The sequence below is a fragment of the Thalassophryne amazonica genome, chromosome 18 (genome assembly GCF_902500255.1).
Source record: "Thalassophryne amazonica chromosome 18, fThaAma1.1, whole genome shotgun sequence".
Taxonomy (NCBI): domain Eukaryota; kingdom Metazoa; phylum Chordata; class Actinopteri; order Batrachoidiformes; family Batrachoididae; genus Thalassophryne; species Thalassophryne amazonica.
This window is the reverse complement of record NC_047120.1, coordinates 13,734,694-13,759,314: the sequence shown is the minus strand read 5'-3', so window position 1 is coordinate 13,759,314 and position 24,621 is coordinate 13,734,694. Positions and strand designations below refer to the sequence as shown.

The window sequence follows — 24,621 nt, the reverse complement described above, 5'->3', positions numbered from 1 at the left end:
TATTCTGTGGATACTTGGCCATTAAAAGCTGTTCTGATTCAGATTCTGATAAACCAGAAAAAGCTGATGAACCCTGTTTTATTTGAAACTTCAAAGTTGTTGCTTCAGTTCTCCGTCATTCAGTTATCTGTGATTTTCAGGGAACACTTGACATAAATGCTGACGGCTGATTTTCATATTAAAACAATACATGTCTCCCTTTTAGAAAGTCTCCCAAGAAATCTGATCAGAGAATCTTGATGTCTTCAGGGTGTATTAAAAACTAACCAGGAGAAAGCTGCTTTCAAGAACAGTTTCAGTTATTTTTTTGACCCACTTCAGATGTTTCTTGGTCAGAATGAGGTGGTAAAGCAGGAACTTGCAGCAATACAAGTGAGCAAAGAAAATGTTTAGATTTAGGACTTAACATCCAAGCTGCTGGCATGTGAACATTACCGTGAAGTGTTGAGATAAGATAAGGATTTGATGTTTGAATCCCAAAATGTGTAAAATATAATAAGTTGACTTTACAAAAAAAATATGCGAACTTGTTGCCTTAGAAAAGTGGCACTGAGCAGACTTGAGTTTATTATACGCAGCTGGAGACACAATAATCATCTATCAGCTAATTTACAGCGACAGCCTGATGGTTACCCTTTAATAAACATGGACGTATGCTTTTTTCTTCATGTAAGTGGACCAAATTTGTGTTTAATAACCATGAAAATATGCTTTTTTCTTCAGGTAACTGGAACAAGTACTTTTTTCTTAATGTTTTCCTTCACGTATGTTGTGTTTAATAAACATGAACGTATACTTTTTTTCTTCATGTAAGTGGACCAAATACTTTTTTCTTAATGTTTTCCTTCACGTATGCTGTGTTTAATAAACATGAACAATTGCTTTTTTCTCTGTGTGTGACTTTAATGAATGTAATAAAGCACATATTCTAAACCTTATACAGCCTGTGTTCTTTCCTATAATATTGTTGAAAAGGGTAAATTGTTTTTCAAACGAGGTTTTTTGTGAAAAACACTTACTGGTACCTTTTGCTCTAAAAAATACCATCTGGCCTGACACCCAGCCACCCTGCCGGGAGTGACGGAGAAGAAACTTTGTTTTTTTCCGCCTTCATCACCTCTGGGCGGCATCTCCGATCAGCGGGTGTCCCGCGCACCATGATGATCGGGTAATATCTTAAAAGAAACACCATTTGGCGTGAGTGATAAGGAGCTTTGTTTATTGAAACATCCTTTGGCGTGAGTGATAAGGAGCATTGTTTATTGTTCTTCGGGTTCATCACCTCGGGGCAGCATCTCCGCTCAGCGGGTGTCCCGCCACACACACACACACGCACACACACGCACGCACGCACACACACACACACGCACGCACACACACTGACACAGCGTCTGCAACAGGTTTTACAGCCGTGGGGTCATGTTTCCGCGAGCGGCTCTATGCGTGGGTATTTGACCGTCTTGCTGCAAAGACTTACAGCCGAGAGACGGCTATTTGTACCCCTTCTTTAATTTACGATTTAAAAAACAGAAAAGGAAACGTAATAATTTAAGAATTAAAAATATTAAAGGGGCATTAAATAATAGACACTGATTTATGTTTAATTATTTCAGAATTAGTTAATTCTTTAATACATTAAAAAGATCTAGGTATTTTTAATCATTCTTTAATTCATGAAATAAAGTGACATTAAAATATTAGACCCTGGGTGGGAGGGGAGGTATGGCTTGGAGGCGGTGCTTGGCCGGGGTTAGGGGAGGAGCTTGGGGGTGGGGCTAGGGGAGGAGCCAGGGGCGGAACTAGGGGAGGAGCCGGGGGCGGGGCTTAGGGGCGGGACATACTGACGTCATCGACTCTGATTGGATGTGACGTCATAAGGGGCGGGGGCTTGGAGGTGGAAACCAGGGGCGGGGCATAGTGACGTCATCTATTATGATTGGCTGTGACGTCATAAGGGGCGGGGCTCGAAGGCGGGACTAGGGGAGGGGCTTAGGGGCGGGACATAGTGACGTCATCGATTCTGATTGGCTATGACGTCATAGAGGGGCGGGGCTTAGTGACGTGGTCGATTTTGATTGGCAGCTGTCACTTTTTTGACGAAAGGTGGGTCAGTTTTCTCTCTCATAGTCATTGGGGACTGTCACATCAATAATTTTTGCTGTCTTATCTTGCTTGTTCCAGATGACAATATCAGGTTTTATTGCACCTCCTTCGATATGTCTTCCTGCTGGGATCTCTTTGTCATAGAAGATAGTCACTTTTCCGTTGGATGAGACTGGTGCTGGCTCATGCTCCCAGACATTTTCCTTGACTTGCACCTCCAATTCCTTGCATACCATATCCAGTGTAGATATTTACAGATCTTATTGTGCTGGATTCTTAGACTACGGGCACTTTTATGTCCCTTGATCATATTTTATGAAAAAAAGAAAAAAGGGGAAATTTCACACTTTTATAGTTATCTTTACAATGAAAGTGTTTTAAGAAATTTGTCCTAGTAGTCTATGATGACTTTTTCACCTTTTTTCAGCATCATTATATGTAAATATCGCCATTTTGTGCTTGTCCCACACCCAGACTTATGATCTTCAACGATGAGAATGAATAGTAAAAAATGTTTTTTGTAATGTTTTAAAATATCTCTGAATATCAGTAAAATAATCAAAACATAATTGGGGTATTCAATGTCATACAACTGTTGTGATTTTTTTAAACGAAATGTAGTTGTCCCACACTATTGCTGTAATTTCCACCACAACAATAATGTCCCTTTAAAAAGTTTGCATGAAAGATTGTGTGGGTAGTTTCTATGGAGATAAACAATGACATCAGAGCACACGTATATAGCGCCAAATCACAACAGTTGCCCCAAGGCGCTTTATATTGTAAGGCAATGGTGTGGTGGAAATTACATTTACAAGGCCAATAGTGCCCGTAGTTAAAGAATCACCCAATAATACTTTGAAAAAAATAACATTTATTAATAGTATATTATTACTATCATTGGCTTACTATTTGTAATATTTAAGAATAAAGTAATTATACAAAAAAAAACAAAAAAAAAACAGGAGCTTCTTACACCAAATACTGTGTCACAGTTGGGGTTTTGTTTGATGTTGTGTTGAGTATTATTTAGTATTCAGTTCTTGTGTGTTTCTTTGTCTGCACACACTGGACTTTCGCTGTGTGCTTTGATTTGGGATGTGTCTGTTCCCTCTGTTTGCCACACCCTTTTCCTGCTTGTCTCCCGTATCTGTGTCTGATTTACTGTGATCACACTCTCTATTTAACTCCTGCTATTTCTGTTCTTTGATGCCAGATCATTGTGCTTAACCGCTTTCACTTCCGCGTTCCACGTTCACTCATTGGAACTCCCTCTATCTGGCAGAAAAAGGTTTCCTCAAGAGGGTGGCTGGAGTCTCCCTTAGAGATAGGGTGACAAGCTCAGTTATTCATGAAGAGCTCGGAGTAGAGCCACTGCTCTGTCGTGTTGAGACAGCTGAGGTGGTTCTGACATCTGGTAAGGATGCCTCCTCTGCGTCTACCTAGGGAGGTGTTCCAGGCACATTCAACAGGGAGGAGAACCCGGGGAAGACCCAGGACTCAGAGCTGCAGAGATTCCTGGTATTTACGCCCATGTCCCCCATGAGTATGTACGAGACGCTCATTAGTCCAGCATGTGTGTGGGTCCAAGCATGCCCCCGACCTCCCTAGTTACGCTTCGCGCCCTTGGTGCTTGCAGCAACGTGTGGGTGTCCCACATTGGTAAATTCACATGTTGGCAGGTATGAGGACTAGTTGGAGAGATTATATCTCCACAGTTATTGGGTGATTCTTAGACTACGGGCACTTATTATGTCCTTTGATCATATTGTATGGAAAAAAAGAAAAAAGGGGAAATTTCACACTTTTATAGTTATCTTTACAATGAAAGTGTGTTAAGAAATTTGTTCTAGTAGTCTATGATGACTTTTTCACCTTTTTTCAGCATCATTATATGCAAATATTGCCGTTCTGTGCTTGTCCCACACCCAGATTTTTGATCTTCAATGATAAAAATGAATGGTAAAGAAACGTTTTTTCTACTGTTTTAAAATATCTCTGAATAAAATATCAGTAAAATAATCAAAACATAATTGGGGTATTCAATGTCATACAACTGTTGTGATTTTTTTTAAACAAAATGTAGTTGTCCCACACTATTGCCGTAATTTCCACCACAACACTGTAATGTCCCTTTAAACAGTTTGTATGAAAGATTGTTTGGGTAGTTACTATGGAGATAAACAGTGACATCAGAGCACATGTATATAGTGCCAAATCACAACAAACAGTTGCCCCAAGGTGCTTTATATTGTAAGGCAATGGTGTGGTGGAAATTACATTTACAAGGCCAATAGTGCCCGTAGTTAAAGAATCACCCTTATGTTGTTTTGTAGCAAGAGGAACAGGTTTTGATGATTTCCAGCTGGTGTTTTGATTCCAGCTAATTAGAGCAGGTGAATACTCTCATAAAAGAGGGTGGAGAACACTGTTCTTTCTCTCTGTCTCTCATTGGAGATTTGCTGCAGGCGTTTGTCGGGCATTTCCACTACCTCTAAGGAAAGAAACCTTTGTCGGAGTTTGGCGCTGGATGTGCACTGCTCGGCGCTTGTGGTGCTTTGTGGTCATTCGCTGCGGACTCTATGGTACGGTGTTAATTCCTCATCTTTGTGCTGTGCGGTCTGGGGCTACGGGGTGGTCCGTGGTGGAGAGGAGCGAGTTCTGTCAGACGCTGCTGCTGCTTTGCCTGGTGGCACTGCCTGCTGGTCCGCCCCGATGTGCTCTGTTGCTGGGGTGAACATTTCGTCGGCTTTGTGACCGGGCTGACGGCTGCCGCTGGACTAATCAGAGACCACAAGTGTAACAAGCACGAAACCTGCACGTGGGACCGGAGTGAAGACAAGAAGACAAATGACAACTCAGGAAAGGACATAATGACAGGAAAAGGAGGGTCACGTGAGAAAATCAATACATACATAAAAGCAGAAGTCACCCGACAACCCAGATGAGAAAAGAACATCGGAACATGAAACAGTGATAAGATCAAACTAATATAAGGAAGATGGGGAGAAAATAAAAGAGCCAACACACCCGAAAGGAGTGCGCTGTGAGCCTGAGAGGCGGGGCCCTCTGACCAGCTGACAGGACCCCACGCCAGCTGTCAGACAGTTTCCTAGACAACCAAGCGCGGTGGCCCTGGAGTCAAAAACTACAAAACAACAACAGGAGACCGAGGAATAAGAGACACATCATGTGTCCACACACACACACGTAGGCAAACACACAGTCCCCCAGAACACACTTACATTCATGCACACTCAGGAGGCAGGTTCAGGAAAACCGCGCGCACACACTCATCCACACCAAAAAAAGAACACTGACATCAGACATGGAAGCAATAAGAACTGAACCCTCCAAAAAACCAACTAACCTGGCCCCTATCCAAACACAAGCCATATTGAAAGACAACAAAAATTCTAAATTTTGTGAAGAATTATAAAGTGTTTAATTGAATCAAGCCAACTAATTTGAAACAAAAATCAATAAAATAATCAAAGAAGAAACATTTTGCATCAATTTCTCACCAAAAAAAAAAAAAAAAAAAAAAGAGTCTTATCCGTCCACTTCGTTAGTCGTTGGTGTGTAAATTCTCTGTCACCTTTGGACAGTTGCTTTCTGTTTGCATTTTTCATATCAACGTAGTCTTTCGCTTATCTGAATTTTTGTTAATGTATGGAGTACTATATATATATATATATATATATATATATATATATATATATATATATATATATATATATATATATATATATATATATATATATATATATATATATATGGGTGTGTGTGTTTTGATGAATTTCACTATTTCTACTACTAAAAAAAAAAAAAGCCATTTTCCATTTAACATTTTATGAAGATTTGAGAACAGTGCTTCAATGAAGCAAACAAAGACATGATAATCAAAATCCACCGAGAACTGAAGAAGGAAAAAAACAAAAAATAATAATAATAATCGGAAATTGGGGTGAGTTTCAGTTTTTACCCAAAAAGTCCATATTTCCCCAAAACTTACAATTTCGACATTACGACATTCAGAGAATCAGACCATTTCCCAGACTGCAGCAGGACTCCTGACACAATCGCCATCTCACACCTCGACTACTGCAACAACTTACTCACAGGTTAAACACCATGAACATCCAAACACATCCGCTAGACTTGGGTGAAGTTGAGGCGCTCTCTGGTGCTCAAGCGGTGCACCTGCTTTATTTAATCGTGCTGCTTTGTTTATGTTGTAGACATTTGTATTTTATAACTATTGTCCTTTTTTTTTTTAGATTGGGAAGAAATTAGTATTAATAAATTGATCTTATAATTGAACCACCTACTCTGTCTCAATCAATCAATCAATTTTTTTTATCAATCAATTTTTTTATATAGCGCCAAATCACAACTAACAGTTGCCCCAAGGCGCTTTATATTGTAAGGCAAGGCCATACAATAATTATGTAAAACCCCAACGGTCAAAACGACCCCATGTGAGCAAGCACTTGGCTACAGTGGGAAGGAAAAACTCCCTTTTAACAGGAAGAAACCTCCAGCAGAACCAGGCTCAGGGAGGGGCAGTCTTCTGGTTGGGGCTGAGGGAGAGAACCAGGAAAAAGACATGCTGTGGAGGGGAGCAGAGATCGATCACTAATGATTAAATGCAGAGTGGTGCATACAGAGAAAAAAGAGAAAGAAACAGTGCATCATGGGAACCCCCCAGCAGTCTACGTCTATAGCAGCATAACTAAGGGATGGTTTAGGGTCACCTGATCCAGCCCTAACTATAAGCTTTAGCAAAAAGGAAAGTTTTAAGCCTAATCTTAAAAGTAGAGAGGGTGTCTGTCTCCCTGATCTGAATTGGGAGCTGGTTCCACAGGAGAGGAGCCTGAAAGCTGAAGGCTCTGCCTCCCATTCTACTCTTACAAACCCTAGGAACTACAAGTAAGCCTGCAGTCTGAGAGCGAAGCGCTCTATTGGGGTGATATGGTACTACGAGGTCCCTAAGATAAGATGGGACCTGATTATTCAAAACCTTATAAGAAAGAAGAAGAATTTTAAATTCTATTCTAGAATTAACAGGAAGCCAATGTGCAACAATGTGCAATCATTTGCAACAAACGTGTGCCTTGAGTTGGAGTTGATTTGACTGGAGAATTCGCTGGGTGAAACTCTCAGGAAGTATGACCTATTATTACCACCACTCGTCTGCTTTGCCACACCTTGTTTGCACATTCTGCTTCTATAAGGACAATTGTTACAAATACAAAGCACCATTTCTATTTATGTTGTTGAAATAAAAAAGGAAAAAATATTTGCCGTCACTTGGACTGACCGAGTTAAACCTGCACTGCAACTTTTATATTCTGTTTTTATGTTATATTATTTGAACACAGCACCTTTTATTCATATTATGGGAGACGTCAGGACTTTCGAAATATTTGCACAAAAACTGAAAAGGAATTCTACTTTTATTTATGTTATTTCATTTATATATTGTCATTGTTATTAATGTTTGCGTATGGATGTGTTTGATCTACAATTAAACCTTTCAGGACTGTCACACGACTGTTATCAATCTATAATCTAAATCATAATCTTGCCCAAAAAAGTAAGCCCTTTCGGCTGTTCCCTTGTTTGCACAGGGGTTGCCACAGCAAATCCGAGACCTGGGCCACCAAAATGGCTCCAACCGGCTCTGGATCCAACTGAAGGAAATTAGTCATAGCAGTGGAGAATTTTAACCCGTGTAGATTTTTCTTTCAATGACCATGTTTCAATTTCAATTTATTTTCATTTATATAGCGCCAAATCACAACAGAGTTTCCTCAAGGCGCTTCACACAAGTAATGTCTAACCTTACTAACCCCCAGAGCAGCAGTGGTGGTGAGGAAAAACTCCCTCTGAGGAAGAAACCTCAAGCAGACCAGACTCAAAGGGGTGGCCCTGTGCTTGGGCCATGCTGCAGACAAAATGACAAAACAATTCACAAAAAGAATATACAGGAATGCACAGGACAGGAGGGTCTCCAGCACAAATACCACACCCATCTCTGGATGGAGCTGCACCTTAAACAGAGAGAAAAAACAGAATCAGGCATCAGAAAGACAAGAAATACAGTATAATTTGTCAGCATTAAACAACAAGAAAAACAGGACATACTAAGGTGATTGCCGACCACTAGCCCTAAGCTTCACTAAAAGACCCAGAATTTATGTAAAGTTGAGGCCACGGCACGCTCTGTTTCCTAATAAAATGAATTAAAAGTGTAAAAAGTGTAGAACTATACTATGCAAGTATGCTAGCCATACGAAAGGGAAAATAAGTGTGTCTTAAGTCTGGACTTGAAAGTCTCCACAGAATCTGACTGTTTTATTGACGCAGGGAGATCATTCCACAGGCCAGGGGCACGATAAGAGAAAGCTCTATGACCCGCAGACTTCTTATTCACCCTAGGGACACAATTGAGGGTCCTGCACCCTGAGAGCGCAAAGCCCGGGCCAGTACATAAGGTTTAATTAGGTCAGCTAGGTAGGGAGGTGCTAGTCCATGAACAATTTTATAGACTAGTAGCAGAACCATAAAATCTGATCTCACTGGGACAGGAACCCAGTGAAGGGATGCCAAAATGGGTGTAATGTGGTCGAACTTTCTGTTGTTCATAGGTCATTTTTCTGCATTTGTTCCTGTGCCCAATTTGCCTTCCGTCACAACTCTCAATGACTATCGCCCAGTTGCCATTACCCGAGTCATTATGAAGTGTTTTGAGAGGATGATGTTAGCACACATCAAAAACAGCATCCCTGCAGACCTGGACAGCCATCAGTTTGCATACAGGGCGAACAGATCTGCAGAAAATGCTGCCTCCATGGCACTTCACACAGCCCTGGCCACCTGGAGCTGCCAAACACATATGTCAGGATGCTCTTTGCCAATTTCAGCAGTGCATTTAATATTGTAATCCCCCATAAACTGGTCCAGATGTCACCAGCCTCAGACCGCCCAACTCACTCTGTTCATGGATTATGGATTTCCTGACCAACAGACCTCAGAATGTCAGGATGGGGAACCTGACATCTGTGTCCCCACTCATTCCTCCAACACCCTAATAAGGTTTGCAGACAACACGACAGCGGTAGGCCTTATCAGGTACAACAATGAGACCTGGTACAGGGAGGAGGTCGAACACTTGACAGTGGTGTGCAGACAAAAACCTGGTCCTAAATACCACCAAAACCAAGGAGGTCATCATAGACTTCTGGAGGACCAGGAGAGTCTCACAGACCCTACTACACATCAGTGGAGAAGAAGTGGAGAGGGTGGACTCAATTGGGTTCCATGGCACCCACATCACCAAGGATCTGACATGGACATTACACACATACAACCGAGTGAAACAAGTCCAGCAGAGGATGTTCTTTCTGAGGAAGCCGAAGCAGGCCAGTCTGGCTCCACAGCTACTCAGGGACTTCTACAGAAGCACCATCAAGAGCAAACTCTGCCAGGGCTGCACAGTGTGGTACAGTAGCTGCATGGCAGAAGACAGCAAAGATCTGTCCCAGCGGGTGGTGAATACAGCAAAGAGGTTTGTAGGAGCTGAGCTCCCAGAGATAGAGTCTGTGTATCCTTAAACTCTGGACATAATAAACTCTACATGGTGGATCCTTGGTCTCTGGACATAAACAGAAATAAAATGTTAGTTTTTGTCAAAAGCATTTCCTTTCAGACATTATTATTGGCATTAATGTCTTTCCATACCTATGCGCTGAGCTCTTGCAGCTATGCTGCACGTCAGGTTCATAAAGAATGCAGGACGCCTCATTTTGGGAGGAAAAAACGTTTTAGTCGATTGTAGTTTGTCTGTATTGCAAAGTTTGTAAAGAGGTGTCATTTTATTTAAAGCGTCAATTCGTTTTGAAGTTATTAATTCCGAGCGGACTCTGTCTCGGCAGAGAGCAGCACAGCGTTTGGAGCTGTGCCAACAGAACGGAGGACAATTCTCGTTTGTTGACTGCAACAACACAAGCGTCCCAGTTAGTGACTTTAATCCACACAAAAGTGACTCATGATATTTTAATGGCTTTGAGAGGGGTTAAGAAGCAGACTTACCGCTCCTGAAGAGCAGCGAATCAAAGAGCCATGAGCCATTGAATCAAAACATTGCTTCATTGATTCACGCTTCAAACTGGAGTCATGCTGCAGAAACGGTTGATTACAGACCCGTTACGCTGTATTGAAAATAAGCGTAACGGGCCGTAACACAAGTTTGCGCTAGCTAGAACCTTGATATAGTCTGTTTACATCTCTAAAACTGTCTGACCTCACTAAGCATTAAGCAACTTAAAAACCTTAAGCACCTTTTTTTCCTTGGGATTTTAAGAAGGTCTTGCCATTCTGTGAAGCTGTTGTTTTTTTTTGTGTGAAGCTGCTGTTGTGTTGTTTTTTGTATGTGTAGCTGTTTGGAAAGTGCCACCAGAATTTCATTGCAGAAAGGCAATGACAATACACATCTATTTTATTCTATTCTTAAGGTCTTGGTATCCCGTTTGTGTGTCCTATATGAATTATCATGTGTCTGTTCAGACTGCTTTTGTGTCCAAATCTTTGACCACACTCAGAACAGACAAATGCTTTTTGCCCTGTATGAATTATCATGTGTGTGTTCAGGTTGCTCTTTAATCCAAATCTTCGACCACATTCAGAACAGACAAATGCTTTTTGTCCTGAATGAATTATCATGTGTCTGTTCAGGTTGCTCTTTAATCCAAATCTTCGATCACATTCAGAACAGACAAATGCTTTTTGTCCTGTATGAATTATCCTGTGTGTATTCAGGTTGCTCTTTTGTCCAAATCTTTGACCACACTCGGAACAGACAAATGCCTTTTGCCCTGTATGAATTATCATGTGTTTGTCCAGGGTGCTCTTCTGTCCAAATCTTTGACCACACTCGGAACAGACAAATGCCTTTTGCCCTGTATGAATTATCATGTGAGTGTTCAGGTGGCTCTTTTGTCCAAATCTTTGACCACACTCGGAACAGACAAATGCCTTTTGCCCTGTATGAATTATCATGTGAGTATTCAGGTGGCTCTTGTATCCAAATCTTTGGCCACATTCAGAACAGCCAAATTGTTTTTGTCCTGTCAGAATTCTAATGCGTTTGTTCAGAGTGCCCTTCTGTTTCTGTCTTTTACCCTGACCAGAACAGCTAAATGGTTTTCTTCTTGCTCGCCTCTCCTTTTGTTGCTCTAAGTTGTTCATGTGACCAGATGCTTTTCCATATTTTGAGCCTTTAAATTGTTTCTCATCAGTGTTGCTTGAAGGAACAATATTGATATTTTTTTGACAGTTAAAATGTAACTGAAGTTCTCTGGTCTGTTTCCAGTCATAACTGTCATCAATCTCAGTTTCAGAAATGTCTGAACTCCTGCTACTGATATCTGGTTGTAAAAGATTGTTTGGACCTGAGTTGCTGGCTGGTGGTGGTCCTCCATCAGCTTCTGCTGTCAGTGTTCTGTGTACAGATGAGCTGCTGGCTACAGGCTTAGCCTCTATGCTCTCATCACTTCGGCTTTGATGAAGCTGTGATGACTCTGGTTTTTCATCATCATTTTCACTCTTCATAGGGACGGCAGTGAAACCAAACTTGGTGAGATCTGCCTCCTCCAGCTGCTGAAGCTGCTCTCCCTGCCGACTTATCCACAGCTTCTCTTCTTCTTTAATGTCCTCCTGGTCAACACTCAGATTCCATTCCTGGTGTTCAGGTAGAGCTTCTTCTTTAATCACCACCAATGGCTGCATGTCTGTAAAGAAACAATTAAATTAACAGTAAATGTTAAACCAACAGTCATAAAAATAAAATATCAAAGTGGTGAGTTTGACCAGATGACAGCAAGTTACTGGACTGATGGAACTAATAAAGTGGAAATGTACATCAGGAGAGTTTGTTTTACATTTCACACATTTTAATTCAGCCTTTGTATTCCACAACTGACAATTGCAAGGTTTCATTTTCTGAATTGCCACATAAGAGTATGAGATGCCTACTGATTGGACAAAGTACTGCTGCTCGAGTTTTGATGAAAACCAGGAGGTTTGATCACAGCCATTCTGGCTTCCCTTCACTGGCTCCATGTGACGCAAAGAGCAGATTTCAAGGATTTGTTATTGACATATGAGGCTCTAAATGGTCATGAACTTAAACTTGCTGAACTTGTTCAGCCTTATGTGCCTCCTCGTGCCCTGTAATCATGGACGCAGACTTGCTCTGTGTCTCAAGGGTTAAAAAGAAGTCAGCAGGATTCAGAGCCTTTTCTTGCCATGATTGTAACTTGTGGAACAAGCTGCCTGTTGGCATTTGAAATGTGAGTTTAAGACTATTTTTAAAACATATCTTCTATTGCCTAGAATGAGTTTTATGGTTTTTAGTCTTCTTTTCAGAATCTTTGCTTGTTCTATTTAATTATTTTGTGCATTTAATTGTTTTTATTTTGGGATATGGAGATCTTTGTTTAATGTTCCTCTGCAGCACTTTGATTTTTTCTTCATTAAAAATGCTTTATAAATTTATTATTATTACTTAGGGCAGCACGGTGCTTACTGGTTCACACTGTTGTCTCATAGCAATAAGGTCATAAGATCGATTCCCACCTGTGGCCTTTCTGTGTGGAGTTTGCATGTTCACCCCGTGTTTGCTTGGGTTCTCTCCGGGTGCTCCAGCTTCCTCCCACATTCCAAAAACATGCAGGTTCGGTGAACTGAAAACTTCAAATTGACCCTCTGTGAGTGTGCGGGTGTGAATGTGTTTGTCTGTCTATATGTGGCCCTACGACAGACTGGCATCCTGTCCAGGGTGTACCACGCCTCACACACCATGGCAGCCGGGAAAGGCTCCAAAGAGCTGCAAAGAGCTTATTTTCACCTGGAGGAGGCAGGCAGCATAAGAGTTATGTTCTTTGACTTCGCCGATGCATTCAACACTATCCAGCCTGACTTGCTCAGAGATAAGCTACGTGACACAAAGGTGGAGGCTCCATTGGTGGCCTGGATTACCAACTACCTCACAGACTGCCCACAGTATGTGAGGCTACGGGACATTACATCCAACACCATCTAGAGCAGTCCATCTCAAATAGTGGGGTGCGCTCCCCTGGGGGAGCGCGGTGTGATGCCAGGGGAGCGCGTGTGACTGTGGGGAACATGCTTTTTTACCCCGTACTAGAATAAGGTGTAATTGCACATCTACTACAGTAGGTGGGAGTGGCGCTCTCATTGTCAGAGTGTGCGCAGGGAGTATTAAGGACTGGCATAGTGGAACGCAGGTCTATGTAGGGTTTTTTTTCGCACTCGAAAGCGAAGATGAGGAAATATGATGAAGCGTATGTAGTGCTTGCCGTCACTGTGACTACGGTGGGAGACGCGGAAAGACTGGTGTGTGTTAAAATGTTGACAGCAGACAACATAAAGCCAAAAAAATTAAGGCATCACTTAAAGACATTACAAAAGATAAGCCGCTCTGGTTTTTTCAGTGAAAACATGCCGAATATTGCCAGCAATCATCCCGCTTTGTGAATGCTGCTTCAGTAAACCAGCAAGCACCGTTAGCATCATAGCACCTTAGCAGAGGAGCTGAGCAGCAGTAGACATAGTCTCTGTCATGCTGGATGGCGCAAGTGCTGCAAAAATAAAAACTAATAAAAAATAAAAAAAAATAAAAATCACAAAAAAATAACAGAACATAACAGAAAATAATTGAGAAGCTGATTAGAAAAATATTTGACAGTCAAAACAATCTGTTTTGGGGTAAAAGTAACACACAATGTCTCCCCCTCTAGCTGCCACCTTATTGTGGTGGGGGAGTTTGCGTACCCGGATGATCCTAGGAGCTATGTTGTCGGGGGCTTTGTGCTCCCTGTAGGGTCTCCCAAGGCAAACAGGTCCTAGGTGACGGGTCAGACTAAGGGCAATTCAGAACCTCCATGACCAGTAAAAGATCAAGGACCAAGACGTCGCCCGGTATGGCGGAGCCGGAGTCCCACCCTGGAGCCAGGCCTGGGGTTGGGGCTCGAGCGCAAACGCCTGGTGGTCGGGCCTTAGCCCATGGGGCCCGGCCAGGCTCAGCCCGAAAGAGTGACGTGGGCCCGCCCTCCTGTGGGTTCACCACCTGCAGAGGGGGCCATGGGGGTCGGGTGCAGAGAGGATTGGGTGGCGGTCGAGGGCGGGTGGCCCGGTCCATGCTCACAGCCCCTGGCTGTTGGGACGTGGAATGTCACCTCGCTAGGGGGGAAGGAGCCTGAGCTTGTGCGGGAGGTTGAGAGATACCGACTAGAGATAGTTGGGCTCACCTCCACGCACAGCTTGGGCTCTGGTACCCAACTCCTGAAGAGGGGCTGGACGCTTCATTTTTCTGGCGTCGCCCGCAGGGAGAGGCGGAGAGCTGGGGTCGCATTGCTTATTGCTCCCCAGCTCAGTCGACAAGTGCTGGAGTTCACTCCGGTGAACGAGAGGGTCGCGTCCCTACGCCTTCGGGTCGGGGACAGGTCTCTCACCGTTGTCTCGGCCTACGGGCCGAGCAGCAGTGCAGAGTACCCGACCTTCCTGGAGTCCCTGGGAGGGGTACTAGATAGCACTCCGACTGGGGACTCCATTGTTCTCCTGCGGGATTTCAACGCCCACGTGGGCGGCGACAGTGAGCCCTGGAGGGGGGGTGATCGGGAAGCACGGCCTCCACGATCTGAACCCGAGTGGTGTTCTGTTGTTGGACTTCTGTGCTAGTCACAGTTTGTCCATCACGAACACCATGTTCGAGCACAAGGGTGTCCATAAGTGCACGTGGCACCAGGAAACCCTGAGCCGGAGGTCGATGATCGACTTTGTAGTCGTATCATCGACCTTCGGCCACGTGTCTCGGACACTCGAGTGAAGAGAGGGGCAGAGCTGTCGACTGATCACCACCTGGTGGTGAGCTGGATCCGCTGGGAGGGTAGGAAGCCGGTCAGACCTGGCAGGCCCAAATGTATCGTGAGGGTCTGCTGGGAATGACTGCCGGAACCCTCTGTCAGCGAGGTCTTCAACTCCCACCTCCGGGAGAGCTTCTCCCAGATCCCGGGGGAGGTTGGAGACATGGAGTCCGAGCGGACCATGTTCTCCACCTCCATTGTCGATGCGGCTGCTCGTAGCTGTGGTCGCAAGGTCTCTGGTGCCTGTCGCGGCGGCAATCCCCGAACCCGGTGGTGGACACTGGAAGTAAGGGATGCCGTCAAGCTGAAGAAGGAGTCCTACTTATCGTTGTTGGTAGGTGGGACCCCAGAGGCAGCTGACAGGTACCGGCAGGCCAAGCGTGCCGCAGCCCGTGCGGTCGGAGTTCGGGAAGGCTATGGAGGAGGACTATCAGTCGGCCTCGAAGAGATTCTGGCAAACCGTCCGACGCCTCAGGAGGCGGAAGCAGCTCTCCACCAGCACTGTTTACGGTGCGGGTGGGGAGCTGTTGACCCTGACTGGGGATGTTGTCGGGCGGTGGAAGGAGTACTTCGAGGATCTCCTCAATCCCATCGTCACGTCTTCCGAAGAGGAAGAAGAGACTGGGGACTCAGAGGCAGACTCATCCGTTACCCAGGCCGAAGTCACCGAGGTTGTTATAAAGCTCCTCGGTGGCAAGGCTCCTGGGGTGGATGAAATCCGTCCTGAGTACCTTAAGTCTCTGGATGTTGTGGGGCTGTCTTGGCTGACACGCCTCTGCAACATCGCGTGGCGATCGGGGACAGTGCCTCTGGATTGGCAGACCGGGGTGGTGGTCCCTCTGTTTAAGAAGGGGGACCGGAGGGTGTGTTCCAACTATAGGGAGATCACACTCCTCAGCCTCCCCGGTAAGGTCTATTCCAGAGTACTGGAGAGGAGAATTCGACCGATGGTCGAACCTCGGATTCAGGAGGAGCAGTGTGGTTTTCGTCCTGGTCGCGGCACACTGGACCAGCTCTACACGCTCCATCAGGTGCTCAAGGGTTCATGGGAGTTTGCCCAACCAGTCCACATGTGTTTTGTGGATCTGGAGAAGGCGTTCGACCGTGTCCCTCGGGGCACCCTGTGGGGAGTGCTCCGGGAGTACGGGGTCCTTTGTTAAGGGCTATCCGGTCCCTGTACGACCGCAGCAGGAGCTTGGCTCGCATTGCCGGTAGTAAGTCAAACCTGTTTCCAGTGCACGTTGGCCTCCGCCAGGGCTGCCCTTTGTCACCGGTTCTGTTCATTATTTTTATGGACAGAATTTCTAGGCGCAGCCAGGGTGTAGAGGGGGTCTGGTTTGGGAACCACAGAATCTCGTCTCTGTTTGCGGACGATGTGGTTCTCTTGGCTTCGTCAAATCAGGACCTTCAGCGTGCACTGGGGCGGTTTGCAGACGAGTGTGAGGTGTCCAGGATGAAAATCAGCACCTCCAAATCCGAGGCCATGGTTCTCGACCGGAAAAAGGTGCTTTGCCCTCTTCAGGTCGGTGGAGTGTCCTTGCCTCAAGTGGAGGAGTTTAAGTATCTCAGGGTCTTGTTCACGAGTGAGGGACGGATGGAGCGTGAGATCGATAGACGGATCGGTGCAGCATCTGCAGTGATGCGGTCGCTGTATCGGACCGTCGTGGTGAAGAGAGAGCTGAGTAGGGGGGCAAAGCTCTCAATTTACCGATCGATCTACGTTCCGATCCTCACCTATGGTCATGAGATTTGGCTCATGACCGAAAGAACAAGATCACGAGTACAAGCGGCCGAGATGAGTTTCCTCTGCAGGGTGGCTGGGCGCTCCCTTAGAGATAGGGTGAGGAGCTCGGTCACTCGGAGGAGCTCGGAGTCGAGCCGCTGCTCCTCCACGTCGAAAGGAGCCAGTTGAGGTGGCTCGGGCATCTTTTCCGGATGCCCCCTGGACGCCTCGCTGGAGAGGTGTTCCGGGCACGTCCCACTGGGAGGAGGCCCCGGGGAAGACCCAGGACTCGCTGGAGGGACTACATCTCTCGGCTGGCTTGGGAACGCCTTGGGGTTCACCCAGAGTAGCTGGGGGAGGTGTGTGTGGATCGGGAGGTCTGGGCGGCTTTGCTTGAGCTGCTGCCCCCGCGACCCGACTTCGGATAAAGCGGAAGAAGATGGATGGATGGATAACACAATGTTTAGTGAACAAACCTGCTTTGTACAAGCGAACTCGAGGATTAAAAACAGCTTCCAGAACTTTCCGTCCTTTGTTCTCTTCTTTTAAACGACGAATTTCTTCTTCATAGTCTGCGATCAATCCTTCTAACAACTGAAATATTTCTTCATCAGCAGCTGTTGGCAGTTGTTTCAGCCTGTCCCTCAGCTGTTGGGCTTTAGACATGTTTGTAGAAAACCTTTAAAAAGACACAGAGTCATTGACCAAAAGAACTGATGAATCAGTCAACTATCAGGGAGAGAACAAGTGCAGTTCATTTGATCCCAAAAGTCTGAGGAGATGGACTGAGGACTAGGGCTGCAGCTATCAATTATTTTAGTAATCGATTATTCTGGTGATTAATCGAGTAATCGGATAAAAAGTACTTTTGCATTTTTAAAACAACATCTATAGTCCAGGGCTCTCCCTAAGCAATGGCATAATGTAGCTGTGCCAAAGTCTTGACATTTTTTTCTGAAATGGCGATGGGATGTGGCTTTCTGTTCTGTTCCCACCCCCAAACTTGTAAAATTTAACCATTTAGATATTATTATTATTTTTTTTTTTTTTAAGGGTGGTGAACTGGGTCCCTATGTGATTTTTTTAAATCCCTCTTTCTCTGCAATTCAGCAGATGCATTGCAGCTGGAGGTTGAACATGCAAGCCTCACAGTCTGTTTTTTTTAAGTTACCGTGTTTGTGAAACGTGTGTTGCCCCAAAAAAGCGAAAATTAAAAAGCGAAACACTCAGTGCAAGTCTGAACAAAACAGACAGCAGCCGGCTTCGACTGTGGGTCCCTGGCCGTCACTCACCACGTCAAGCGGACCGTGTTTTTTAAAAATAGACAAACACACTGCTTCTCTTTAAATGCACAGTAAGTCTATTTCAGATGATCAGTGTGGACACTCTTTCTCTTAAAAGGCTTTGTTTTACTCTGTGTCACATTGGAAAGGGGTAGCTTTAAGGGCTAAATTATTAGCTGTTACACAGCCTGAGCGCATGCTCTTGTCTTCTGTTGTTTTTCTGGGGATGTTACAGCGCCACAGACAGGCCTGGCATATGTACTACAATGTTAAACGAAGCATTGAGGCACAGAATGTGTCTCAGTCATTTTTTGTAATCGAATTATTCAAGTTATTTGAGTAATCATTTCAGCCCTACTGAAGACAGCTAGGAGACACTGCAGGGCTGTTTGGAGACAGCAAACTGGAATGTCCTCTGTGAGCCACACACAGAGGACATTGATGATAACATTGATAAGCCATGAGTGACAAAGGAGTTAAAAGCCAAACTCAATGCAAAGAAGTGGGCTTTTAGAGGGATCTGAAGGTTAAGATCATTCATTCATTCATTTGCAACTGCTTATCTGGTTCCAGGTTGCGGCGGCAGCAAAGCAAGCAGCTCAACCCACACTTTCCTATCCTCAGCCAAGCCCTGTAACTCTTCCCAAGGGATCCCAAGGTGTTCCCAAACCAGCTGGGAAACATAATCTCTCCAGCGTGTCCTGGGTTTTCTTCCGGTTGGAGGTGCCTGGAAGATCTCCTTAGGGAGACGATCAGGGGGCATCCACACCAGGTGCCCAAACCACCTCAACTGGCTTCTTTCAATGCGAACAAGTAGCGGCTCTAATCTGAGTCCCTCCCGGACAGTTGAGTGTCTCACCCTGTCTAAGAGTGTAAGCCCAGATATCTGATGGAGGAATCTCATTTCTGCCGCTTGTATCCACAATCTTATTCTTTCAGTCATTACACAAAGCTCATGGCCATACATAAGGACAGGAGTGTAAAACAACTGGTAAATTGAGAGCCTCCCCTTCCTGCTCAGCTCCTTCTTCCCCACAATGGTCCAGTAGTGCATCCATAAGATTTCAGATACTGCTAGCAGGCAGGTGGTGATTTATGACCGCTTCAGATTTGCCCCTCAAATTTTGTATGGGTAGATATATGTTAGAAACAAACAAAAATCACTTTTTTTTTTTATCCTTGATAGGGTGCACTTTTTTAGGGGGACCTGGAAATTTAGGGTCAAAATGAGCCAAAATGGCAAAATGACAAAATTTAGGTCTTTGAATGCTCATATTTCCGTGGCTGACTGTGAAGCAATGACACATTTTGTATCCTTGATACAAAATGTGATTTCTGTTCCTTTCTAATGTATATCTACCCATAGAAGATTTTTGGGACAAATATGAAGGGGTCATGAATCACCCTCTAATAGAAACCTGCCTGACTCTTATAAAAACTGGCTTTTAAATTCCTCCACTTGGGACAGTAACTTTCCTCTAACCGAGAGGGGACAATCCACTGCTTTCCGACAGAGGATCATGGTCTCAGATTTGGAGGTGCTGATTTTCAATGCTTCACAGTCAGCCTCAAACCTGCTCAGTGTGCATTGGAGATCACTGCTTGATGAAGCCAACAGAATCACATTATCTGCGAAAAGCAGAAATGCAACTCTGGGGTCACCAAACTATACATCTTCTGGTGCCTAACTGCACCTGGAAATCCTGTCCATGAATATCATAAACAGGATTGTTTACAAGGGGAAGCCCTGGTGGAGTCCAATACCAACCAGAAACAGGTCTGATGGCATCTCCTGATGTTTCAACATGCAATGATGAACCATGACTGAATGATAAGGAGTTATGGAGTAAAACTACCAAAAATGGTGACAAAGGTCAGTTTCAGTTTGTACAGGGGTCAAAAGTTAAAGTTGCTCCAATTTTGGTAAAACAAATGATGCAAATTATTAGTTGAGCTAATAGGATTAATAAATGGAATAGTTCTGATTGCGTTGAATGTTTGGTCTCCAAAGTAAAGGTCAAACAAGGTCAACATCCATTGGATTCTATGACATGTGACATATGTTACCCCGTAACATGTTAACTAAGCATGATACATAGTCCAAACTATTCCTTTTTAAAACCCTGTTAACTCAATTAATAATTTGCATAATTTTTTTTTTTTTTTTTTTTTTCAAAAATTGTAGCAACTTTAACTTTTGACCCCTGTACAACCTGAAACTGACCTTTGTCACCATTTTTACTGTTTTTACCCCATAACTCCTGATCATTCAGTCATAGATAGTCCAAACTATACCTTTTTGGAATCTTTACGATCAGACAAATAATGTGGTGTATTTCTCAAAATGATTTGAGCATTTTTAATTTTGACCCCTGTGTAATTCTTCAATTGACCACTACCTGGCCGCCTATTGAAAATTCAAGTGGACAGTCGGTTTTTTCAAGAGTAATGTCTAAGGTGCATTTGTGCCAACCTTGGTGCTTGTATCACCATTTGCATGATTTTGCTCTAAATATTCTCTTAGCAGCTACACTAATTGAACAGCGTTAATACATTCACGAGCAGAAAACAGCCGAAGTGCAGAGAAAAATCCGACAGCAGTAAAATGCAGCAACCAATCACATCTACTGCTCACACCGAGCAACAACAAAGACAACTGATGATGTCATGCAACCTGGTGGTGGACAATGTAACCTCAAAATTATCCATTAGACTCTATAACTCCTCCCTCTGACACTCATTAACATAACAGCTGTCCCCTCCCTGTCTCACTGTGTCACATCACTCCTTTTTATACTCCTCAAATATCCAATAATAACATGTCTGCAGCTGCTCACATCTCCAAGAACTCTTCCACTCTGAGAATGTGAACTAAATCATTTGTATGTGTGATATTAGCAACACTATCAGGAGCCATAATTCACCCTCAGTGTTAAAGATGTTATGTCATGTGGACTTGTGTCAGGAAGGACATCCGGTGTAAAAAATTGTGCCAAATCAACATGTACATACAGTTGTATGCAAAGGTTTGAGCACCCCTGATGATTTCCATGATTTTCCTTTATAAATCATTGGTTGTCTGGATCAGAAATTTCAGTTAACTATATCACACAGCAGACAAACACACTGATATTTGAGAAGTAAAATGAAGTTTATAGGATTTACAGAAAGTGTGTAATAAGTCTTTAAACAAAATTAGACAGGTGCATAAATTTGGGCACCCCAACAGAAAAAAAATACATCAATATTTAGTAGATCCTCATTTTGCAGAAATAACAGCCTCTAAACACTTCCTATAGCTTCCAATGAGAGTCTGGATTCTGGTTGAAGGTATTTTGGACCATTCTTCTTTACAAAACAGCTCAGGTTTGTTGGTTTCAGAGCATGGACAGCCTGCTTAAAATCACACCACAGATTTTCAATAATATTCAGGTCTGGGGACTAAGATGGCCATTCCAGAATGTTGTACTTGTTCCTCTGTGTGAATGCCTTAGTAGATTTTAAGAAGTGTTTTGGGTTTTTGTCTTGTTGAAAGATCCAGCCCCAGAGCAAATTCAACTGTGTCACTGATTCATGAACATTGTTCTCAAGAATCTGCTGATATTGACTGGAATCCATGTTCAACTCCATCCTCAACTTTAACAAGATTCCCAGTGCCTGCACTGGCCACACAGCCCCACAGCATGATGGGAACCACCTCCAAATTATACTGTAGGTATCAAGTGTTTTTCTTGGAATGTTGTGTTCTTTTTCAGCCATGCATACCACCCCTTGTTATGGCCAAATAACTCAATTTTAGTTTCATCAGTCCACAGCACCTTATTCCAAATGAAGCTGGCTTGTCCAAATGTGCTTTAGTATACCTCAAGCGACTATGTTTGTGGCGTGTATGCAGAAAAGGCTTCCTCTGCATTACAGCATCATACAGCATCTTCTTGTGCAAAGTGCGCTGCATCGTTAAACGATGCACAGAGACACTATCTGCAGCAAGATCATTTTGTAGGTCTTTTGAGCAGGTCTGTGCATTGACTACAACTGTTCTCACCATCCTTCACTTCAGCTTATCTGAGAGTTTTCTTGGCCTGACACTTCGGGCCTTAACTAGTACTGTGCCTGCGGTCTTCCATTTTCTCACTATGTTCCTCACAGTAGACACTGACGGCTGAAATCTCTGAGATAGCTTTTTGTATCCTTAGCCTAAACCATGATGTTGACCAGTCTTTGTTTTCAGGTCATTTGAGAGTTGTTTAGAGGCTCCCATGTTGCCACTCAGTAGAAGAGACGCAAAGAGGAGAAACATTTGCAAATGGCCACCTTAAATACCATTTCTCATGATTTCTCTAAGGAGGTCAAGGGTCAATGAGCTTACCAAACCAATTTTGTGTTCCAATAATTAGTGCTAAATGTATTCAAATCAATAAAATGACAAGGGTGCACAAATTTATGCACCTGCATAATTTTGTTTAAATAATTATTGCACACTTTCTGTAAATGCTAGAAACTTCATTTCACTTCTCAAATATCAGTGTGTTCATCTGCTATATGATATATTTAACTGAAATTTCTGATCCAGACAATCAATGACTTATAAAGGAAAATCATGAAAATTAGCAGGGGTGCCCAGACTTTTGTATACAACTGTACATATCAGATCTGCTGTGGCGAGTCTGAACAAAAAGAGAAGCTGAAAGAACTTCTGATTTTTTTTTTTTAAATCCAGTCTCCTACTCTTCATATTGACTTGTATCTCCGTTTATCTGTGCAGTTGGAATATCAGCAGTTTCCTTCAGGATAAATGAAGTCTTCTCATTATAACTGGTTTTAGTAAAACCATGGTTTTGTGCTCAGAGTTCAGCAGTTTAGAGTCATGATCCTGATTCATGAGCTTCAGATTTGATGAATTGTGTGCATAGTTCCATTATTGTGTGTATAAAATGAGGGAAAACTGTAATCGATAGTATTGATTGATCGGCTTCATCAGTCCATCACCAAGCTGAACTGTCCTTCATTTATCATCATAAAGCACAGTTCGTATTTATTTTTGCTGATATTTGGTGTTCAGTCTATAATAAGAACTCCAACACAAACTAACAGCTATCATTTGGATGTAGTGGAGTTGGTCTGAAATAAAGTTTAGTGAACAAACCTGCTCTGGATCAGCGAACTTCAGGCTTGAAAACAGCATCCAGCACGTTAACTAGTTTTTTCTTGCTGCTCTGCGATGTTTTTTGTTTCTACCAACTCAAATATCTCGGCATTAGCAGCAGTTAGCCGCTGTTTCAACAACCTTCTCAGCTGTTTCACCTTTTCGCGCTAACTTCACCTTTTCTTCTTCTTCCGGTTTACTGTCGACCTTTGTGCTTCTGGAGCTCTTCAAAAAACATATTCGAGGATCACAGAGTGAAGTTTGATCTGTTCAGAGAAGAGTTTCCAGCGTCTCCAGCTAACTAGCTTTAGCCCCAGAAGCTAACAGGAAACAGTTCTTCTTCGTTGAATCATTATGACGGTGAATCCGGAGCATCAATTGAAATCCAGAAAGAGCTGACTTTCGTCCTTTGGCATATTATGTATTTTTTCATGAAGATTCAAATCGTGACAACATCAAAGTGACTGCAACAATATTTTTTGAGAAACAACTAATTTTTGAAAACAAGTCTGCTTATGTCGCACTTCCACAATAAGAGCCTGTATTTCAAAATAAAAGCCTTTGAGGTCGCTGCAGACCCAAAGTCGAGTCGAACATCCCAGACAGCAGATTCAAATCCGAACATTTTCTGTTTGCGGGTGATTCTTAGACTACGGGCACTTATTATGTCCTTTGATCATATTGTATGAAAAACAGAAAAAAGGGGAAATTTCACACTTTTATAGTTATCTTTACAATGAAAGTGTGTTAAGAAATTTGTTCTAGTAGTCTATGATGACTTTTTCACCTTTTTTCAGCATTATATGCAAATATTGCCGTTTTGTGCTTGTCCCACACCCTGACTTTTGATCTTCAATGATAAAAATGAATGGTAAAGAAATATTTTTTCTAATGTTTTAAAATATCTCTGAATAAAATATCAGTAAAATAATCAAACATAATTGGGTATTCAATGTCATACAACTGTTGTGATGATTTTTTTAATAAATGTAGTTGTCCCACACTATTGCCGTAATTTCCACCACAACACTGTAATGTCCCTTTAAACAGTTTGTATGAAAGATTGTTTGAGTAGTTTCTATGGAGATAAACAGTGACATCAGAGCACATGTATATAGCGCCAAATCACAACAAACAGTTGCCCCAAGGCGCTTTATATTGTAAGGCAATGGTGTGGTGGAAATTACATTTACAAGGCCAATAGTGCCCGTAGTTAAAGAATCACCCTTGCATGTGACCCCAAATCCAGAATAAACATGTTCACACTCTGGGCAAAACAGCAGAATTGTGTGTCAACAGTGTGGAAAAATTTGATCTAATGTGAACACTGTCACAGTGCATATATAAAACTTCAGTTATTCATAATTTCTTAATATTGAATATTGTCCTGGTTAAGCAGCTTCAGAAAATCTTACT

At 43.2% G+C, this 24,621-nt stretch overlaps 1 long non-coding RNA gene across 1 annotated transcript; it reads right to left on the bottom strand.

Moving 5' to 3' along the window:
• Window positions 1–11,826: 11,826 nt before the first annotated feature.
• Window positions 11,827–23,237, bottom strand: LOC117530313. Its single transcript, XR_004566303.1, has 3 exons — window positions 23,206–23,237; window positions 17,253–17,455; window positions 11,827–11,897 (listed from the first exon to the last, which is right to left on the bottom strand). It is a non-coding gene; the product is annotated as an uncharacterized LOC117530313 (long non-coding RNA).
• Window positions 23,238–24,621: the final 1,384 nt, after the last annotated feature.